Below are 16,954 nucleotides of genomic sequence, written 5' to 3'. Positions count from 1 at the left end.
TAATTTTAGACATAGATGGTAGCTAATCTGGGAAAATAGAAATTGGAAATGGGCTGCGACAGGGATGTGTATTAGCTCCCCTGCTGTTTTCCTTGTTCTTAGCAGACCTGCCATTTATTTTGGGAAATGCAACTGGGGCAAGCCCGAAATTAAATGGCAAGCAGATCGCATGTCTACTTTATGCCAACGATCTGCTGATCATGGACCAGACCGAGGTTAGCTTGCAAAGAAAACTGAATGTATTTAATGACTACTGCTCAAGGAAAAAAGTTGTGATAAATATGGATAAGACCAAAACCTTGAGCTTTGGCCGGAGGAAACCTGAGTTCTCATGATGGATAGGGTCAGAAAAAGTGGAATGGGTAACAGAGTATAGATACTTGGGACTATGGTTCGAGAAACATTTTAAATGGAATACCCACTTACAGGCATCTAAATTAAGAACCTCTGCATCAATTAGCGGGTTTGAAATTGTTTAATAAAGCCTATGGGGCAATGACCGATAGACCAGTGCTAAAAGCTTTTTCCACTATTGTAAACCCGCAATTTTTGTACGGCGCAGAATTGTTATTTTTAAGTGGCAAGGAAAACTGGGATGTTGAAGAAGGTAAAAACTTAAAGTTATTTACACTCCCCCAGTCAGCAATGGTTCAGGCCGTAAGACTGGAACTAGGACTGACTTCATGGAGTATTCAAGTTGGTATGGCCCTATTACGCTTCTGGCATCGCCTAGAAGGAGGCGTAATCGCCAAAATATCTCAATGGTGTAAAAATGAAATACAGAATAGCGAACTAAAATGGGCAAAAGAGTCTAGGGGAATAATAACAAAGCTATGCAATAAGATGAGTGTTAATGTGTGCCCTACTGTCTCTGTGGCTAATATCGATAAAAAGATACGCAGGTTGATGGGGAAGGAAATATCTCATGCACAGGACAAAATCTATCTTGTGAATAAAACTTCGATTCGTTTTATGATTGATGCATGGAATAACGATCAGTTCTTCCCCTATATTGATAAGCTACCAGACCGCCAATTACGAAATGAGGTTTTGAGGGTAAGAATTGGGGTAACCCTTGTTATATGAACAATCCAGTAAAGTGGGCTATGATCAAAGAGATGGGAAGCTGCACTTGCTCTTTAGGGACCAAATGTGATATGCTGCATATTTTATTTGATTGTCTGAAGTTCTTGGATTTACGTATTATGTTTTTAAAACCAATATTTATGAAATTTGAGATCAAAACTAGGACCCAGGCTGTGACTCTGATGACAGAAATGGCCCCTTTAGATATTGCCGTGGCTATGGGGAAATATATGCAAAAAGTGAAGGCATTTTTATATCTCTTTAACGAGTTTTAACAAATAGCTATCCACAATTCAGGTAATAGTGGGTTTTTAGATTAAAGATGTTTTTAGGATGTATTTATGTGTGTTAATGAAATGTTTTTTAGATGAATTTTTATCGATATGCATTGTTTGGGGACCAATGGTCCGAATAAACGTGAAATAAACTGAACTGAACTGACAACTCAGGGTGCAAATTTAAATCACCCAAGATGGTGATTGTCTTTGTAGTGAGGCATGGTTCTAATAGTGAATCTAGTTTTGCAGTGAAGCTAGCTCTTGAACCGGGAGGGCGGTATACCAACGTGCCCTTAAAGATATTTCTTGGATTCAATTCTATTAGAAAATTAAGCCCCTCATAAAGAGGGTCGGAAGCAGGAGAAAAAGTACCTTTAAAGTGATCACGGTAAATTAACGCTAGTCCTTCACATTCGTTTCATGGCGGTTTTTAAGTATCATAGTTGTGGTAAACTAGACCGCAAACCAGCGGAAGTGAGTGAACAATTCCCCTACCCTCCGCATAAATGGCACTTTTCTATTCTATTCTTTAGTCTCTCTTAATCCCTGTGACTCCCATGACATGTAGATGTATTTCTGTTATCCTGGTTCATCCACTTTGACATACCATTTTACTTTTCCAGTACGATGTTCCCTCTTACTGTTAGGTGGTGCAGCTAGTGCCCAGTACTATTATATTCTGGGCAAGCCTGATGCATTTTTTTCCACCATCCGAATTACTTTGTCTTCGCGGAGTCTCTCCATGAAGCTGTACTCTAACCCGGGACACCTTGTGCACTAGTTGGACCACAGTAAGTATAGCTCAGTCGCAGGCTCAGCCTGTTATTCTTAACACTGGAAGCTTTTCTCACTTCGGCCACCTCTATGTTATAGGCTGCCATATCTCAGACTAAAACTGGCACCGCACCTCAGACTCCCGCTAAGTCTCCCCAGCCTTCCTATCTTGATAAGGCCCTTGTCATTCCGGGACTGGTCCAGCTTCAGCTGCATAATTACTAAGTATAGCCCCGCTTCTTGTTCGGTCCATCGCTTAGTATTATTTCAGCTTCATTTTCGTTGTCATCTTCACGTCTCATTATGGATGCTACATATTGCTCAAGCGTCAATTCATTGTAAAAGAAGGTCATAGCCTTCCCAATTTGGCAAGGTGTTTAGCAAGTAACATGTTTGAGCATGTATAATTTTAAATAGCCGGCATGCCATGAGGTATTCTTTTTATTTTTCAGTGTGTCTATATTTACCGGCCATTAAGATTCTGCTATTGAGTATTCTCTTTTCTATTTTTCAGTAAGCGAGTCTAACCCTAGATGCTCTATTCATGGCTATTCTTCATTCCGTTGGCTACACATCTAACTTTTACTTTCTGTTATTCTGTTTGTTTCTAGTTTGGACATGTTTTGCGGCTCCTACTAGTTAGTGAGCTACATCTATCTAAGTAACCAGATGCAGGGGCCATCTTCTTGCCTCTTGTCTTCGCATAATAGACACTAATTCCACCTTGGCCGGTATGCTAAGGGCCAAACATTATTCATACATGTGGGCATATTCCATTGATTTACATCAATTTTCATACTACGTGGCACGTAGTCCACATAAGAGAAAAAAATGTCGTAACAGAAATCTTCACCCGTATACTCATCGTAAACACCTATTAACCGAGCACATGCATGAATTCCTTTTACTTCTTCGGTTTTAAAGTCACGAATATTTCGCCACAGTGCACAATCTATTTTGGTGGTTAATTCAGTAGATAGTACACAACCTGGCTTTTAAGTAAAGTTAAGTAATTTTTAGTATACATCAATTATCCTTTTAGTGGGCACATTTTACCAATAAGGATACCCTACATTTTGCTGGTTACCTAGATACATTCTCCTGATGGCTTCCTGATAAAGGCATTTTGCCAAAACACACGTAGCTACACCTAAACCCTCCAGTACCATGTCTCATGGTTATTATTCACCTATGAACTAGCAATATCGAATACTACGAATATCATGTTGAACTGTTCGCCATATTGAATATTGGGAATATCATTATGAATTGTGTAATATTTGAGATATGAATACTTATTGTATCCTTCAGGCATAACATTTATGGACAGCAAATAGCATTAGATCATGATGTCACAAAGTATAAGTGCGAGTATGTCTGCAGAATATTTTCACTAAAGGACGTTTTTGACATTTGCAGCACTTTGTTTAAACTAAATATCTTTCTACTTTTGATACAAAATACATAGCATTCGAAATGTTCTCTAGTGTACATGTTATTGTTTGATTTTTCTATTTAGTTAACATTGTTATCTTTTGTGCCTATAATTTGTTTGTATATTCACTTGCTCAATTCCTTCGTACCTGTGCGGGATAATTAATAAGCAGGCGGTATTTGGACACCCCCCGGCCATCCTTAGCACACGACCACCGTGACGTCGGACAGCCAGGGGGCCGTCCTGAGCACCGAAGAGGTTAAGACATTTTTTTAGACATCTACTTATGGTTTTACACATTTCAGTCCACTGGACCTGGTTGGCAGCTGTACATATCGTCCCTACTTTACAGTTAATAGCATCTTATATTATAATTACTTTTCTTTGCCTTTTATTATTCTGATGTTGCTCATTTGTTATTGTAGGACTAGTGTTGTATTGTTACTTTTCTGGTTTGTGTATTTTAAGTTTGTGCTTTGTTGTAATTTTGTGTTTAATGATATATGTAGGTATTTATATGTATGTTACAGACCTGAAAAAGATCACCCGAGTGAAACACGTTGGCTGTGGCAGGACTGGTTTTTACAATTGGAATTTTAAAAAATATATTTTTGTACTGCATCAAGACAGACTCTAGCGACATTAGACCTGATGGAATTGGTTGACTGTCTTTGAATGTAGTGTCCCCTGACTGACATTTCCAAGGTGGAATTAATTTCCAAGGAAATTGGAGACCTTCCACCAGATGCATGAAGAACTATCTCTGTGAATCCTAAATAGCAAAAAATACCGAATTGCTATTCAGAATTCGCAGAAAGGGATGCATCACCAAAATCGGTAAATATCTGCGAATCGTAACCGGCAGCAATCGCCATATGCGATTTTGCTAAATTTGCTATAAAATCGCAGAATCAGCTGTTTCCCAACCCTAAATTGCGATTTCGCAAACACCGAAATTGCAGATAGCGATCTCGCAGATTGCGAGATCGCAAAAACGGGAAGTCACATTTTTAGCACAATGATGACATCACTACCAGGAAGTAGCCTACTCCATGCTTCATTTGGATCGAAGAGCTGGATAGAGGAGGAGGCAGACCACTGAGCTCCATGAGACACAGAAAAAGGAAAAAAAAGAAAAACCAAAGGGGGTGATGGACGGAGCGTTGACAATACAAACACTCACCCCCAGTCAACTGATCTGGGTTTAATCCATCACCGTTCTTTAGCTCACTCCGCCACCCCAGTTCAGACATGGCCATAGAGACACACCCTGCTGTCCAAATACAGGATACATATTGATATCACAATGTCCCAGGAAGCAGCAGGACCAAGTGAAACAGGCAGGAAGCGCAAAATCAAGTTCTCTGAAAAAGAACTGGAGTACTTGATAGAGGGAGTCAGCAGGGACCATGACCAGCTATTTGGGAAGCTATCCCGGTAGGTGCCCGAGGCTACCAAGAGGCGCATCTGGCTGCGCATCAAGGCCAAGGTCAACGCCGTGGGAGTAACGCACCAGTCCATCGATGACCTAAAAAAGAGGTGGTACAACCTCAGAGGCCGTGCAAAGGAGCACATTGTGGAGAGACTGGGGGAGAGACTGGTCACGGGAAGAGGAGACTCCACAGTCCCCGAGAACACACCAATGGAGGACCTAGTGGAGGACAACATCAACCCTGCAGCCTGCGTGGGGGTCACTCAACTGGACACCTCCCGTGCCACACACCAATAACAAGTTAAGAGCCATGCAAATACGTCCCCGTCCCCTAACAATGCCCATGCCCCAAGAGCAAGCCATATTTGTAACCCAGTAATCCAGTTCCTGCCCCTCCCAAAAGCCCTAACGCCCTCTGGGACCTGTACTGTGGCAATGTGCCCTGATAGCCACACACAGTCAGAACAATTAAGTTAAACATACCCCTAAAGCCAGTCAGGGAATGAAAGCCTGCATGCATGTTGCCACATGCCAGGTGCCTGAATCATATAATTAATAATGTACTCATTCACATCACAGGTGCTGCAGATGCCGAGACGTCTGGCAGTGAGACACTCCACATTGTGGAGACACCTGATGAGACGGAGGGAGAGAGCCAGCCAGCACCAGCACCTGGACCAGCACCTTCCCAAAGCCACAGGGCCACCCCTGCAGCCATAGGAGGAGCACAACCTCACCAGTTGGCCTGCATGGCAGTGGAGCAGATCCCACCCCCACCCAGGAGGCAGACAAGATGCCCAGCAACTGTGCGGTCCCAAACAAGCAGCAGGTTGAGGTAGCAGCGCTCTGTGGCCACCCCAGCAGACATGGAGCAACAGGCACATAACTTAGGCTTTGGTATTGAGGCTCGGATGCTTGCTGTGCACTGCAAACAGGCACAGCACATGGTAGCAATGCAGCTGCAGCTCTACAAAACTGCACGCAACATTAGTCAACTCACTGAGAGTGTGCAGGAGCTGACCGCAGCCGTCAGGGAGAGCAACCAACTGATGGTTGCGCAGCCGGACATCACACGCAGACACCACAGGCAGCTGCTGAAATGGCTATCAGCCTACACACGCTCAAACCACCTAAACGCCACCTCCCAGCTGTCGCGCAGGTCACTGGCCATGCAGATACAGATGGTCCAATGCTGTGCAGATGTTGCATGGGGCTTTGAAGCAGGTCACCACCACTGTGGAGAACCAACAGGTGGCCGGCCATGGCCATGCAAGGGGGGGTGATGCCAGAGAGGGGACATCTAGCCTCAGCAGCCTGTCTGTACCGGTTCAACCAGAAAGGCGCCGCAGTTCCCAACCCAACGCTGCATCACGGCAGGACACTCAACGTGGAGGGTGAAAGGCGACAGGGTGCATCCGGCAGAAGGCACCAGTGACTGTACATTTCCGGCAGTGCCATGGTGAGGTAACCACGCATGCATGCTCAGGATACAAGTTAAGAAATAGGATGGTGGTTAAACCATATGAAGCCTGGAAATTTCAAGCTATTTTTCCTGCATCCTCAAATCCAGTCGATATGGATGGGGTGCAAAGTGTGGCACCACCTGGAATGGGGGCCGGACGGTCAGTGCTGTAGTCACTGCACAAACTGTTTAAGTGTCTAGCAGACTACTTCGTGATCCAAACCTTCGCCAAAAGGGTGAGGTATATAGTACATCTGCACATGGATAGTAACAATGTCAGATGTATCAAGAAACTAGGGCAAACAAATTCAAAGTCACTGGTAGAGATGGCCAAAACAGTACGGAAGTTTTGCAGACAACATGAAATCACTGTGAACGCAGAATAACTTCAATGTCAGGCCAAAGTGGTATCAGGCTGAAACTCCTGGACAGGAGGGAATGGAAGCTAGATGTTTCTATTTTAGACAATTACAGGAGATTTGAAAAACATGCTAAAGTCTTGTCGTCACAATTACAAGATCGAGACTACCCTAAACACCTTGTCCGACGGGCATGGAAACGGGCCTCTAATAATAACCGTGAGGCTCTTCTGGATGGTCGTTCTGATAAGGCACCTTTGGAAAGACTCACCTTTATAATACTTTCAGCACTCTTTCCAATACAGTACAGAAAACGCTACGTAGACATGGGAGTATCTTAAATGTGGCCAAAGAGAACATTCCTCTTCCATTGTTCTCTTTCAAAAAGGGCCCCAGTCTACTAGACAGTTTGGTGCATACAAGGCTGAAGATACAGCCTCATGATAACATTAACACACTGTGGGATCTCCCTCCGGTTTGGGGCCATCATCCCTGAGGATCATGTAGTGTGTGTCCAGAAACAAGTAGGTCACATTCTGCAGACATTGGTACCGGGAAGCCTTGGATTCCGAAGACTCACACCAACTGTAACTCGGACAGAGTTATCTACATGATTAGTTGCCCATGTTCTCTCAGATACATTGGCCATCCCACACGTAAAATTAAACTAAGAATCAGCAAACACAAAAGCACAATTTGCTGCAATAAACAATCCACGTGTCTTACAAACCATTTTCTGGCCCTAAAACACAAGGCAGAAGACATGCGGTGGCTTGTGCTAGGACGTCCTTTTATTCCACCACATATAAGTGATGTGTCGAGATTCCTGTTCATCAAAGAACAAAAGGATTTTCAAACTGAAGTGTGATAGCAAGGGTCTTAATGACGAGATCCCGTGGGTCTCACTGTAAACAGGTGATGACCCTTGTTATTTACATGTAGTATATCTGCTAGGTTATAGTAGCCCTAAGACTAATCTACGACATACCGCTTATAAGCATAACCGGACATGCATAAGAAGTCATGGCTCCTTCTTACCCTTTGTTTTCTGACTGACATCAATATTTTTGCAGGGGTCCACTTCTAGTCTCTCCTCTCCAACAAATCTTATGACGGTTCTGAGCATGTTTTCCAGTAGGTGGAGTACCCCTAAGAACTCTTGTACACTGGTGGTTTGTGGCTAATAACACGCTTATGATATATATTTCTTTAGTAGCACATACTAGGGTCACCTTTGATCGTTCGCGTTTTCCAGCAGAAGCACATACTGATGGCCCTTTTGTTACCCGTGTGCGCCTGTTAAGTTAAACGCGATCGTGCCTTTAACATTCCCAGCGGCTTGGGTCTGAGCATGCGCTAGCAACCATTCTAGCGTCTTCGAGCGCGCACATGCGCGCTGATCGGCGTAGCATCTTGGCGGCAGCTTCATTTGTGTTAGCTCGTGGATTAGTGGCTCGACCACGTGACTTTATCGATGCGCATTCCACGCGCCAATCAGCATCTAATTAATGGTCGACAATCAACCAATTAGGAGCTCTATTTAAAGTGAATGGTCCTGCGGTCTGGTACCTCCCCTTTGGCTTGGTCTTTGGCTGGAGGTACCGACGGACAGGTGGGTGGCTTGCTCTGGCTGCTAAGGGTATCTCTCCAGGTCCTGCAGGACTTACATTTAACTTGGATTACATACTCAGTCTTTAGAGAGGCGTTATTTTATATTTTGCTCTAGCTTGTGATTGGAACATAGTGAGAGCCCAGCTGGTTCCACATGGGTTTTACATCAGCCCATGCTGACTTTTGAATCCAGGCTCTATTATCAACTCTAATTGTATTTTATGAATATATCATGCACATTTCTCTGCTGGTCATGCTTTCTCTAGCCCTCTAATGTATTGTCAAAATTGTATCTATAATTATGGTTACTAATTAGCTGCCTCACAAGGGACACATTGGGAGTCCTTTTTCATTTGTGTTTCCTTGTTTGCCCACAAATAGAGCTGGGCCTCATTCATCGAGCAGGTGCCGGGTGAGGTATACTCCCACACAAAGCTGGGTGAGTACAACTTTACTGAATTGATTAGGTCATTCACCATATGGTTTGTCACTATTTGGGCACTTTTTTCTTTAAAGAAAACTTAAAAAACTCAAGATAACAAGTAAACTGTGCATATGCTCAGAAGACTATATACAAACCAACCTCGAACTTCGGTATACCCCAGGTTCTGGTAGGGTGGTACACAACCACTGTTGCATTCAATTTTCTAAGTAATGTTTTTTTTAATTTTTATATATATGTTTTTGAAAATACAAAAATAAAATATAAATATATATATATATATATATATATATATATATATATATATATATATATATATATATATATATATATATATATATATATATATATATATATATATATATATATATATATATATATGCTTTTTTTTTTTTTTCCAAAAACCTTTATTGGTAGGTCATATGGTACACCGCGTCGTGCCTACAACCAATTTTTGCCCGGCAGCATTTTTATCTCTCAAGCATAAGAATCAAGCAGTGAGGACAGCAAACGATGAAATTAATACAGCAAGCCGCCTACAACCACATCGGGCCGGCCGCGTAATAATGAGAAGCACAAGTAAAATTAATAATCCACATTTGTAAAGCGCACAATCACCGGTTAGGGTCTCTAGGCGCTGGGGGCCGTCGGGAAGATTAAGCAAGCTATTGCCCAGAGTCACATGATGCTGGGCAGATCCCTGCCGCCGGTGCCAGGGATCGAACCGTGATCCCCAGCTTCCGGAGTCAGTCGCCCTGGCCGCGGCGCCACACCTCTTCCTTAATACGACATCTGTGTCGGACCATAAGTCAAAGCAATGATACCAGGCAAAAAAAAATCATAGTACATCATACATCAACATATTCGTCGTTCAAAGAGACAGTGCATATGAAAAGGCCTCTCAGGTGTCTCAGTCAAGTTGCATCCCATTATCTGCCAGTAGATCAGCGTTCTGGACCCATAGCCCTTGGGTGGGAGATATAGTGGACAGCGAACAATGTACTTATTGGTAGTACTACGTATCTTCTCCCCGAGCCTCATCATGCAAGTAAGATAGCAAGGGCGACCATATATCCCTGGGTCGAGATGTAATGGGTAAGAGTTCAGCATACAGCGCAGATTGTTCCTGGCAGAATATCATATCACTAAGCCACTCTTTAAACTTAAGGGCTCTCCCTCTGCTCCATCTGCAAGCTATTCGTCTTTTAGCCAGCAAAAGTGCCAGTGCCGTATAACGACGGTATGCCAACGGGACTTGCTTCACATAACTCAGCAAAGCCACCAGTGGTGAAGCTTCTATACATACATTGGTCATGTGATTCAATGCTGTAAAAACCCTACCCCATTAATCGTGTAGTGCCGGACAGTTCCAGGCCAGGGGTAAAAAATCAGCGTGTGGTGCCTTGCATCTATCACATCTATAATTCTCTCTGAGTTTACGCTTGTGCATGCTAACCGGAGTGTGGTATAGTCTATGAAGATATTTGTAGTGTACTATCTTCAATCTGCTGCTGGCCGAGATTCGTTCCGTTTGTGAGCAGCAGTACTCCCATTGCTCCTCCGTTATGGGTTGTCCTAGATCCTCTTCCCATTTAGAGTGAGATGGTGTGACTCCGGCAGTGTGTTGAGCACGCGTTGTGCGATAAAGCAAGGATACTAGTCACCTAGGCGTGGGCTGCAGGAGGAGTGTCTGTAGTCGCGGAAGAGTCTGGGGCTCGCATGGGAAGTCTGCGTGTCAAGATCTGATACCCTGCCGCAGGCGGAGGTACAAGAACAGATCCATTGGAGTGCCCTGCGCTTCCCGAAACATGGCAGCCGCCTCCCTGAACGTCCCATTCTTGTACAGATCCCCCCAAGTCTTTAGGGATAGGCGATCACGTAGTTTATGAAAGAGTGCTTCCTGTAGAAGGGGCATATCTGGATGATATACTAGTGGCAAGAGTGGTGAGTAAGGTATTGGGATCTCACATAGACGCACGTACCTTATGCACACACAAGAAATCAATCAAAAGTTATGTAACAATCAGTATACAGTGAACAAAGAAACAAAGTAACAATGTTGTGGGGATCTCCTATGGGAGAGTAGTCTGATGAAATCCTTTATTGTGTTAGACAGCCAGCCGACACGTGTTTCATCGCCTATGCGAATCCTCAGGGCTGAAATAACAAATAAGTAACAATGGAGCAACTTGTATGTAATTGTACAGTAATATTAACAACACAATTAACTTGTGTGTGTAACCATATCGTGGCTTCCACTGGTATGTAACAAGCAATATATTGGCAATTGAGCGCACCCAAACGTATACGTGGCGATTGTGCGTATACAGCGCAATTCAAGGTTTGTGCTGGTGGTGTATGGTGTGAAAAAGTGAAAAGGATCCGGGTGCAGAGAATCTGGGAAAAGACTCCTAGATTACACCTAGACGTAGTCCGTGTCTCCTCATAGAATATGGGAGTTTAGTAACAATTTCCAGTATAGGCTATTGTGCGAATGAGTGCAGCTAGTTGTGATCGGTTCATTCATACACTAAGTGCAATATAACAAAATACGGGGTGACGCGAGGGTGCGGCTCCATCGTGGGAATAACACATACCTATACGTCTGATATTCTCCGCGATGAGGGGGCAGACTGCAGCTCAGGGGGGGGGTACAACTCCGGCTCAGAGACGTGGGTTCCCAGTCCGAGTCCCTGCCGCTCTGTCCCCTGTCAAACAGCCTGAGAGGCCACCTGCCACTGGGCCGCGCAAGGGGCACCACTGGTGCAGGGTTGGGGGGTCAGGCAGAGATCAGTAGTATCGGCGCTTTCCAGGAAGTCTCCCTTAGGCAAATGTGATCCGGTAGTCTGGGCACTGTAGGGTAAGCAGGTTAGCAGACAGGTGTCACTTGTAGGGAGCACATGGGCCACTCGTGCAGTTTCTTTTAGTTTCTATTTAGGCCCAAAGCAGGGGGATCCCCCAGTAAGTCAGCGGGATCAGCCCCCTAATACCGCTCCTCGCGGCTCCCTGCTCCGTAACGAGTGGGGGGGGGGGCAGAAGCCAGCACGACCGAAGCCCACGCTGGTATCTGGGTTACGTGGGGGACCACGGTCGTCCCCCCTCCTTACCTCTGTTGTTCCTGCGGTTCTCCTCGACCCCTACCCCTGTTCCCGGTCCAGGGGGGGGCCAGCCGCCCGCACGACCAAAGCCCGCACTGGTATCTGCGCTACACAGGGGCCGCGGTCGTCCTTCCCCTCCTTACCACTGTTGTTCGTGCGGTTCTCCTCAACCCCTACCTCCGTTCCGGTCCAGGGGGGGTTCCCCCGAGCATGCGGCACTAGCCGCTCGTCACCGATCCAACACCAGAGGGCGACAGGTCGCTCTGTGCTTCAGTTCCTGATCTGCGTGGCCTGTGTTCCCGCGCCGCACCGCGGTCTCATGTACTCGTAGGGCCGGCCAGTTCCCAGTGCACGCTCCGTGATCAGCCGCCTTCCGCCATGCCAAAGCGATAGCAGGGGTTCCGCTGCACCGATCTCTTTGAAACTTCCCCACTACGTTCTGGGGGTCCACGACAGGGATTGCTGCTGTTGGGGGCCTCTGGAAAGTCGATTTAGCAGGATAATGGAGGATTTTGAACGCCGGGCAGTGAGAGCCTCACATAATGGCGCCCATTCACCAGTGTGCCACCTAACGCCTCCAATTTTTTATACATATATTGTGTAAACACTTGCAGTAGTGTATTACTCTTGTAGGTCCTGACGAAAGCCGGTCATTGCTACCTCTATGGCTGAAACATGTTGACCTTTCATCTATTGCTATAAGATAGTCATATTTTCAAACTATAGGGCTGTTTTTAATCATGACCGTAGGACAATCTCAATTAAACATACTTTTTATCCTTCTAGTCAATTTTAATTGTCACTTTCACTTTGCACTGCACTTCAGCACCACTTCTTTGAGATCACTTATGGCTGGGCCAACTATTGGTTTGAAATCTAGTGCTGCATAGTTATCCAACCGTGGTTTGGCTGCACAGATTTTCTACCACCATCTCCCAGATGAAGATGTTCCGCCAAGGTGGTGGGCTGATGGGATTTGTTTCTGAGCCAGGAGCCACTCAATTTGTTATTGTGTGATTTGCTGTCTTCCTGGGCACTTGTACAGTTTATATTGATTTGACCATTAGTCTCCTGGTGCATTTTTCATGTATTAAATTAGGGGTGTGGAGATTATATGGTCGGTAAAAATTGTCCCCTAGACCCTCTTTTGAAATTTTTTATTTTTGTGTTTAGAGCAGCTACGGCTGCGGGTCATTCACTGCAGGTTCCTAGATTGTCTAGGTTCTAGTTATCCCGTTCACTTGATTGATATATTTCAATTTTGCCTTGGTAGATTAGGGCTGATATTGCAGGGCTAGCTTTTGATGATGATGTTCTTAACTCCATTTTGACAAATAATCCAAGCATTTTAGACTCTCTACCAGAGATCACGAGTAACACACAAGATGACTGGCTTACGCTGTTGAATTTAAAAAAGACCCACTCTTGCACTTCCATTCATGGAATAGCAATGGCAGAATATCTGAGGGGCAAATGTGCACAGACCGGTCTTATTGTTACCAATACACCTAGGTTCTTTTTGACAGATAAAGAGTTCCTATGAGACTGGTCGCTCATCGCGTGGCGGTGCACCCGCGATTGGCTTATTTTGATTATTAGCACTGCAAAAAGACTGGCAGATGCCATTCTCATAGAAATTCAGGTTCTCGAGGGGCAGATCAAAACTACTATTAGTAGTACCCTCTACAAGAAACACACGGATGAAACTAACAAAATGAACAAAGAGTACAGAGAAAACATCTTAAGCAATAAGATTGATCACTTTAAAAAGGACCTTGTCCGTTTTTCCCTGGTGAAAGTATATCCATACACCAGTGATACTTATATAGCACCAGAATATAACAGCAGAGGCTAACGGTATGGTTCCAACTATTCGACATCTGGGTCAGACCCAGGTTCCAGTGATTCGGATACATCGTATGCTGGTACACCACAGAATAGAGAGAGGGGGCCCCAACGAAGATCTAACAGAAGACGTGGCATGCAGGGCTTTTATCATAATCAAGGACAATGGTGGCCGCCAGCTCTCTGGGCTAACCAACCACCACCATTTGCACAACAGATGCCTTCTTTTCCACCACACCCACAATTTTTTCCCGACCAGTCTTTTTTAGGACAGGGCCGGGGACGCAACCGCAGCAGAATAAGAGGACAGCCAGTGGTACATTGGGAGACGGACTCCACGTTCCCCAACACACGCAGCAGGAGAGGGCAACAGCAATCGACCAACACAAGTGTGGATGGGATCTAACTCTTAATCTCAGTACACGTACCTTAACACCAGATGAACATAAGGTGCTTAACAAAGGTTTGGGATTTGTCCCGACCAATAAAGGAGACTCCTTTAGATTAAGGTGTGAACTTGAGAGCTTTTTCAGGAAGATCCGCCTCCATTTTTTCTTTAAAAACAAAGAGTGACACTGTTGCACAGGACAGTAGCATGACCAACACAGGGCTTCGTCCTAAGCCTGTATTTACACCTCTAGTACATCAGTTTCCTTCTCAAGTGGCGACATTTGAAAAGGCGGTAACTCATGATGTGATGGCGCTGTGTAACTCACCAACAAAACGACCAGAATCTCCCAAAGAGAGAAAGAACTGCTCTAGAGAGTCTGGCTAAGGACTGTTCTATTACAATAAAACCTGCGGATAAAGGTGGTGCAACGGTGTTGATGGACACCGACACCTACCAAGCTGAATGTCATAGACAATTATATGACACTAAGTCATACAGCCTGCTCTCTACTGAGCCTACATCTAGACTCACTCTAGAGATTCAACGATTGATTGATGAGGCTAGTGTGGAGGGATGGATCACTCCCCTTGAAGCAAGATTTCTGGTCACGAGCCATCCAGGCATGCCCCATTTTTACTGCTTGCCTAATATTCATAAGAGCCAGAGACTACCGCCTGGCCGTCCCATCATTTCCGGCATCGGCTCTCTTTTAGAACCTCTATCCACCTTTGTGGACCATTTTTTGAGGCCGATGGATAAAGAAATGCCTACTTACCTCCAAGACACTGCTGATGTCCTTAGACTTCTTCCGGACATCAACTTCAACGTTGCTACTGACCTCATGGTCAGTTTTGAAGTTGAGTCACTCAACACCTGCATTCCGCAGGAGGAGACCCTGGAATCGATTAGAGGTTTGTTAGATGCACGCACTCTGGATAGCATACCTCCAGTTAACTTTATCATGGAGTGTGCCAGATTGGCCATGATGGAGAATGTCTTTCAATTTAAGGACCACATTTTCCTACAGATCTCAGGAACATCGATGGGCAGTGTTTTTGCGCCCAGCCTCGCCAACCTGTATGTCCATCTGTTCGAGCAAGATCATGTTCTCAACTACAGCAACCCATATTTCCATCAAGTGGTGCTGTGGAAGAGATGTATAGATGACATGCTCCTGGTATGTCGAGGCTCCACGACTGAGATCTTAGCGTTTCATGGATGGGTCAATCAACAGAACAGATTTCCTAAATTTACTGTGGAGTTCAGTAAGATCCATCTCCCCTTTCTAGACATCCTTATCTTTCCAGAGAATGGAAGATTGGAATGTGAACTGTTCAAAAAACCTATGGCTAGGAATTCATTACTAGCTTTTGGTAGTCACCATCCTAAAGCCCTACGTGAGAACTTACCCGTAAGGCCAGTTCCTACGTATTCGTAGGAACTGTTCAATGAAACCACTCTTTGAAAAACATGCTAAAGTCTTGTCGTCACAATTGCAAGATCGAGACTTCCCTAAACACCTTGTCTGACGGGCATGGAAACGGGCCTCTAATAATAACAACAGTGAGGCTCTTCTGGATGGTCGTTCTGATAAGGCACCTTTGGAAAGACTCACCTTTGTAAATACTTTCAGCACTCTTTCCAATACAGTACAGAAAACGGTACGTAGACATTGGAGTATCTTAAATGTGGCCAAAGAGAACATTCCTCTTCCATTGTTCTCTTTCAAAAAGGACCCCAGTCTACGAGACAGTTTGGTGCAAACAAGGCCGAAGATACAGCCTCATGATAACATTAACACACGGTGGGATCTCTCTCCGGTTCGGGCCATCATCCCTGCGGATCATGTTGTGTGTATCCACAAACATGTAAGACAGATTCTGTAGACATTGGCACCGGGAAGCCTTGGATTCTGAAGACTCACACCAGCTGTAACTCAGAGAAAGCTATCTACATGATTAGTTGCCCATGTTCTCTCAGATACATTGGCCATACCACAGGTAAAATGAAACTAAGAATCACCGAACACAAAAAGCAGAATTCGCCGCTAAATAAACAATCCACGTGAGTTACGAACCATTTTCTGGCCCTAAACCACAAGGCAGAAGACATGCGGTGGCTTGTGCTAGAACGTCCTTTTATTCTACCACATATAAGTGACGTGTCAAGATTCCTGTTCATCAAAGAACAAAAGTGGATTTTCAAACTGAAGTGTGATAGCAAGGGTCTTAATGACGAGATCCCCTGGGTCTCACTGTAATCAGGTGATGACCCTTGTTATTTACATGTAGTAGATCTGCTGGGTTATAGTAGCCCTAAGACTAATCTACGACATACCGATTATAAGCATAACCGGACATGTATAAGACGTCATGGCTCCTTCTTACCCTTTGTTTTCTGACTGACATCAATATTTTTGCAGGGGTCCACTTCTAGTCACTCCTCTCGAACTTATCTTATGACGGTTCTGAGCATGTTTTCCAGTAGGTGGAGTACCCCTAAGCACTCTTGTACACTTGCGGTTTGTGGGTAATAACACACTTATGATATATATTTCTTTAGTAGCACGTACTAGTCACCTTTGATCATTTGCGTTTTCCAGCAGTAGCGCATACTGATGGCCCTTTTGTTACCCGTGTGCGCCTGTTAAGTTAAACGCGCTCGTGCCTTTAACATTCCCAGCGGCCTGGGTCTGAGCATGCGCTAGCAACCATTCTAGCGTCTTCGAGTGCGCACATGCG

Source organism: Lissotriton helveticus, chromosome 12 (assembly GCF_964261635.1).
Source record: "Lissotriton helveticus chromosome 12, aLisHel1.1, whole genome shotgun sequence".
Lineage (NCBI taxonomy): Eukaryota > Metazoa > Chordata > Amphibia > Caudata > Salamandridae > Lissotriton > Lissotriton helveticus.
The sequence above is the reverse complement of the archived record's forward strand: the minus strand, read 5'-3'. Positions refer to the sequence as shown.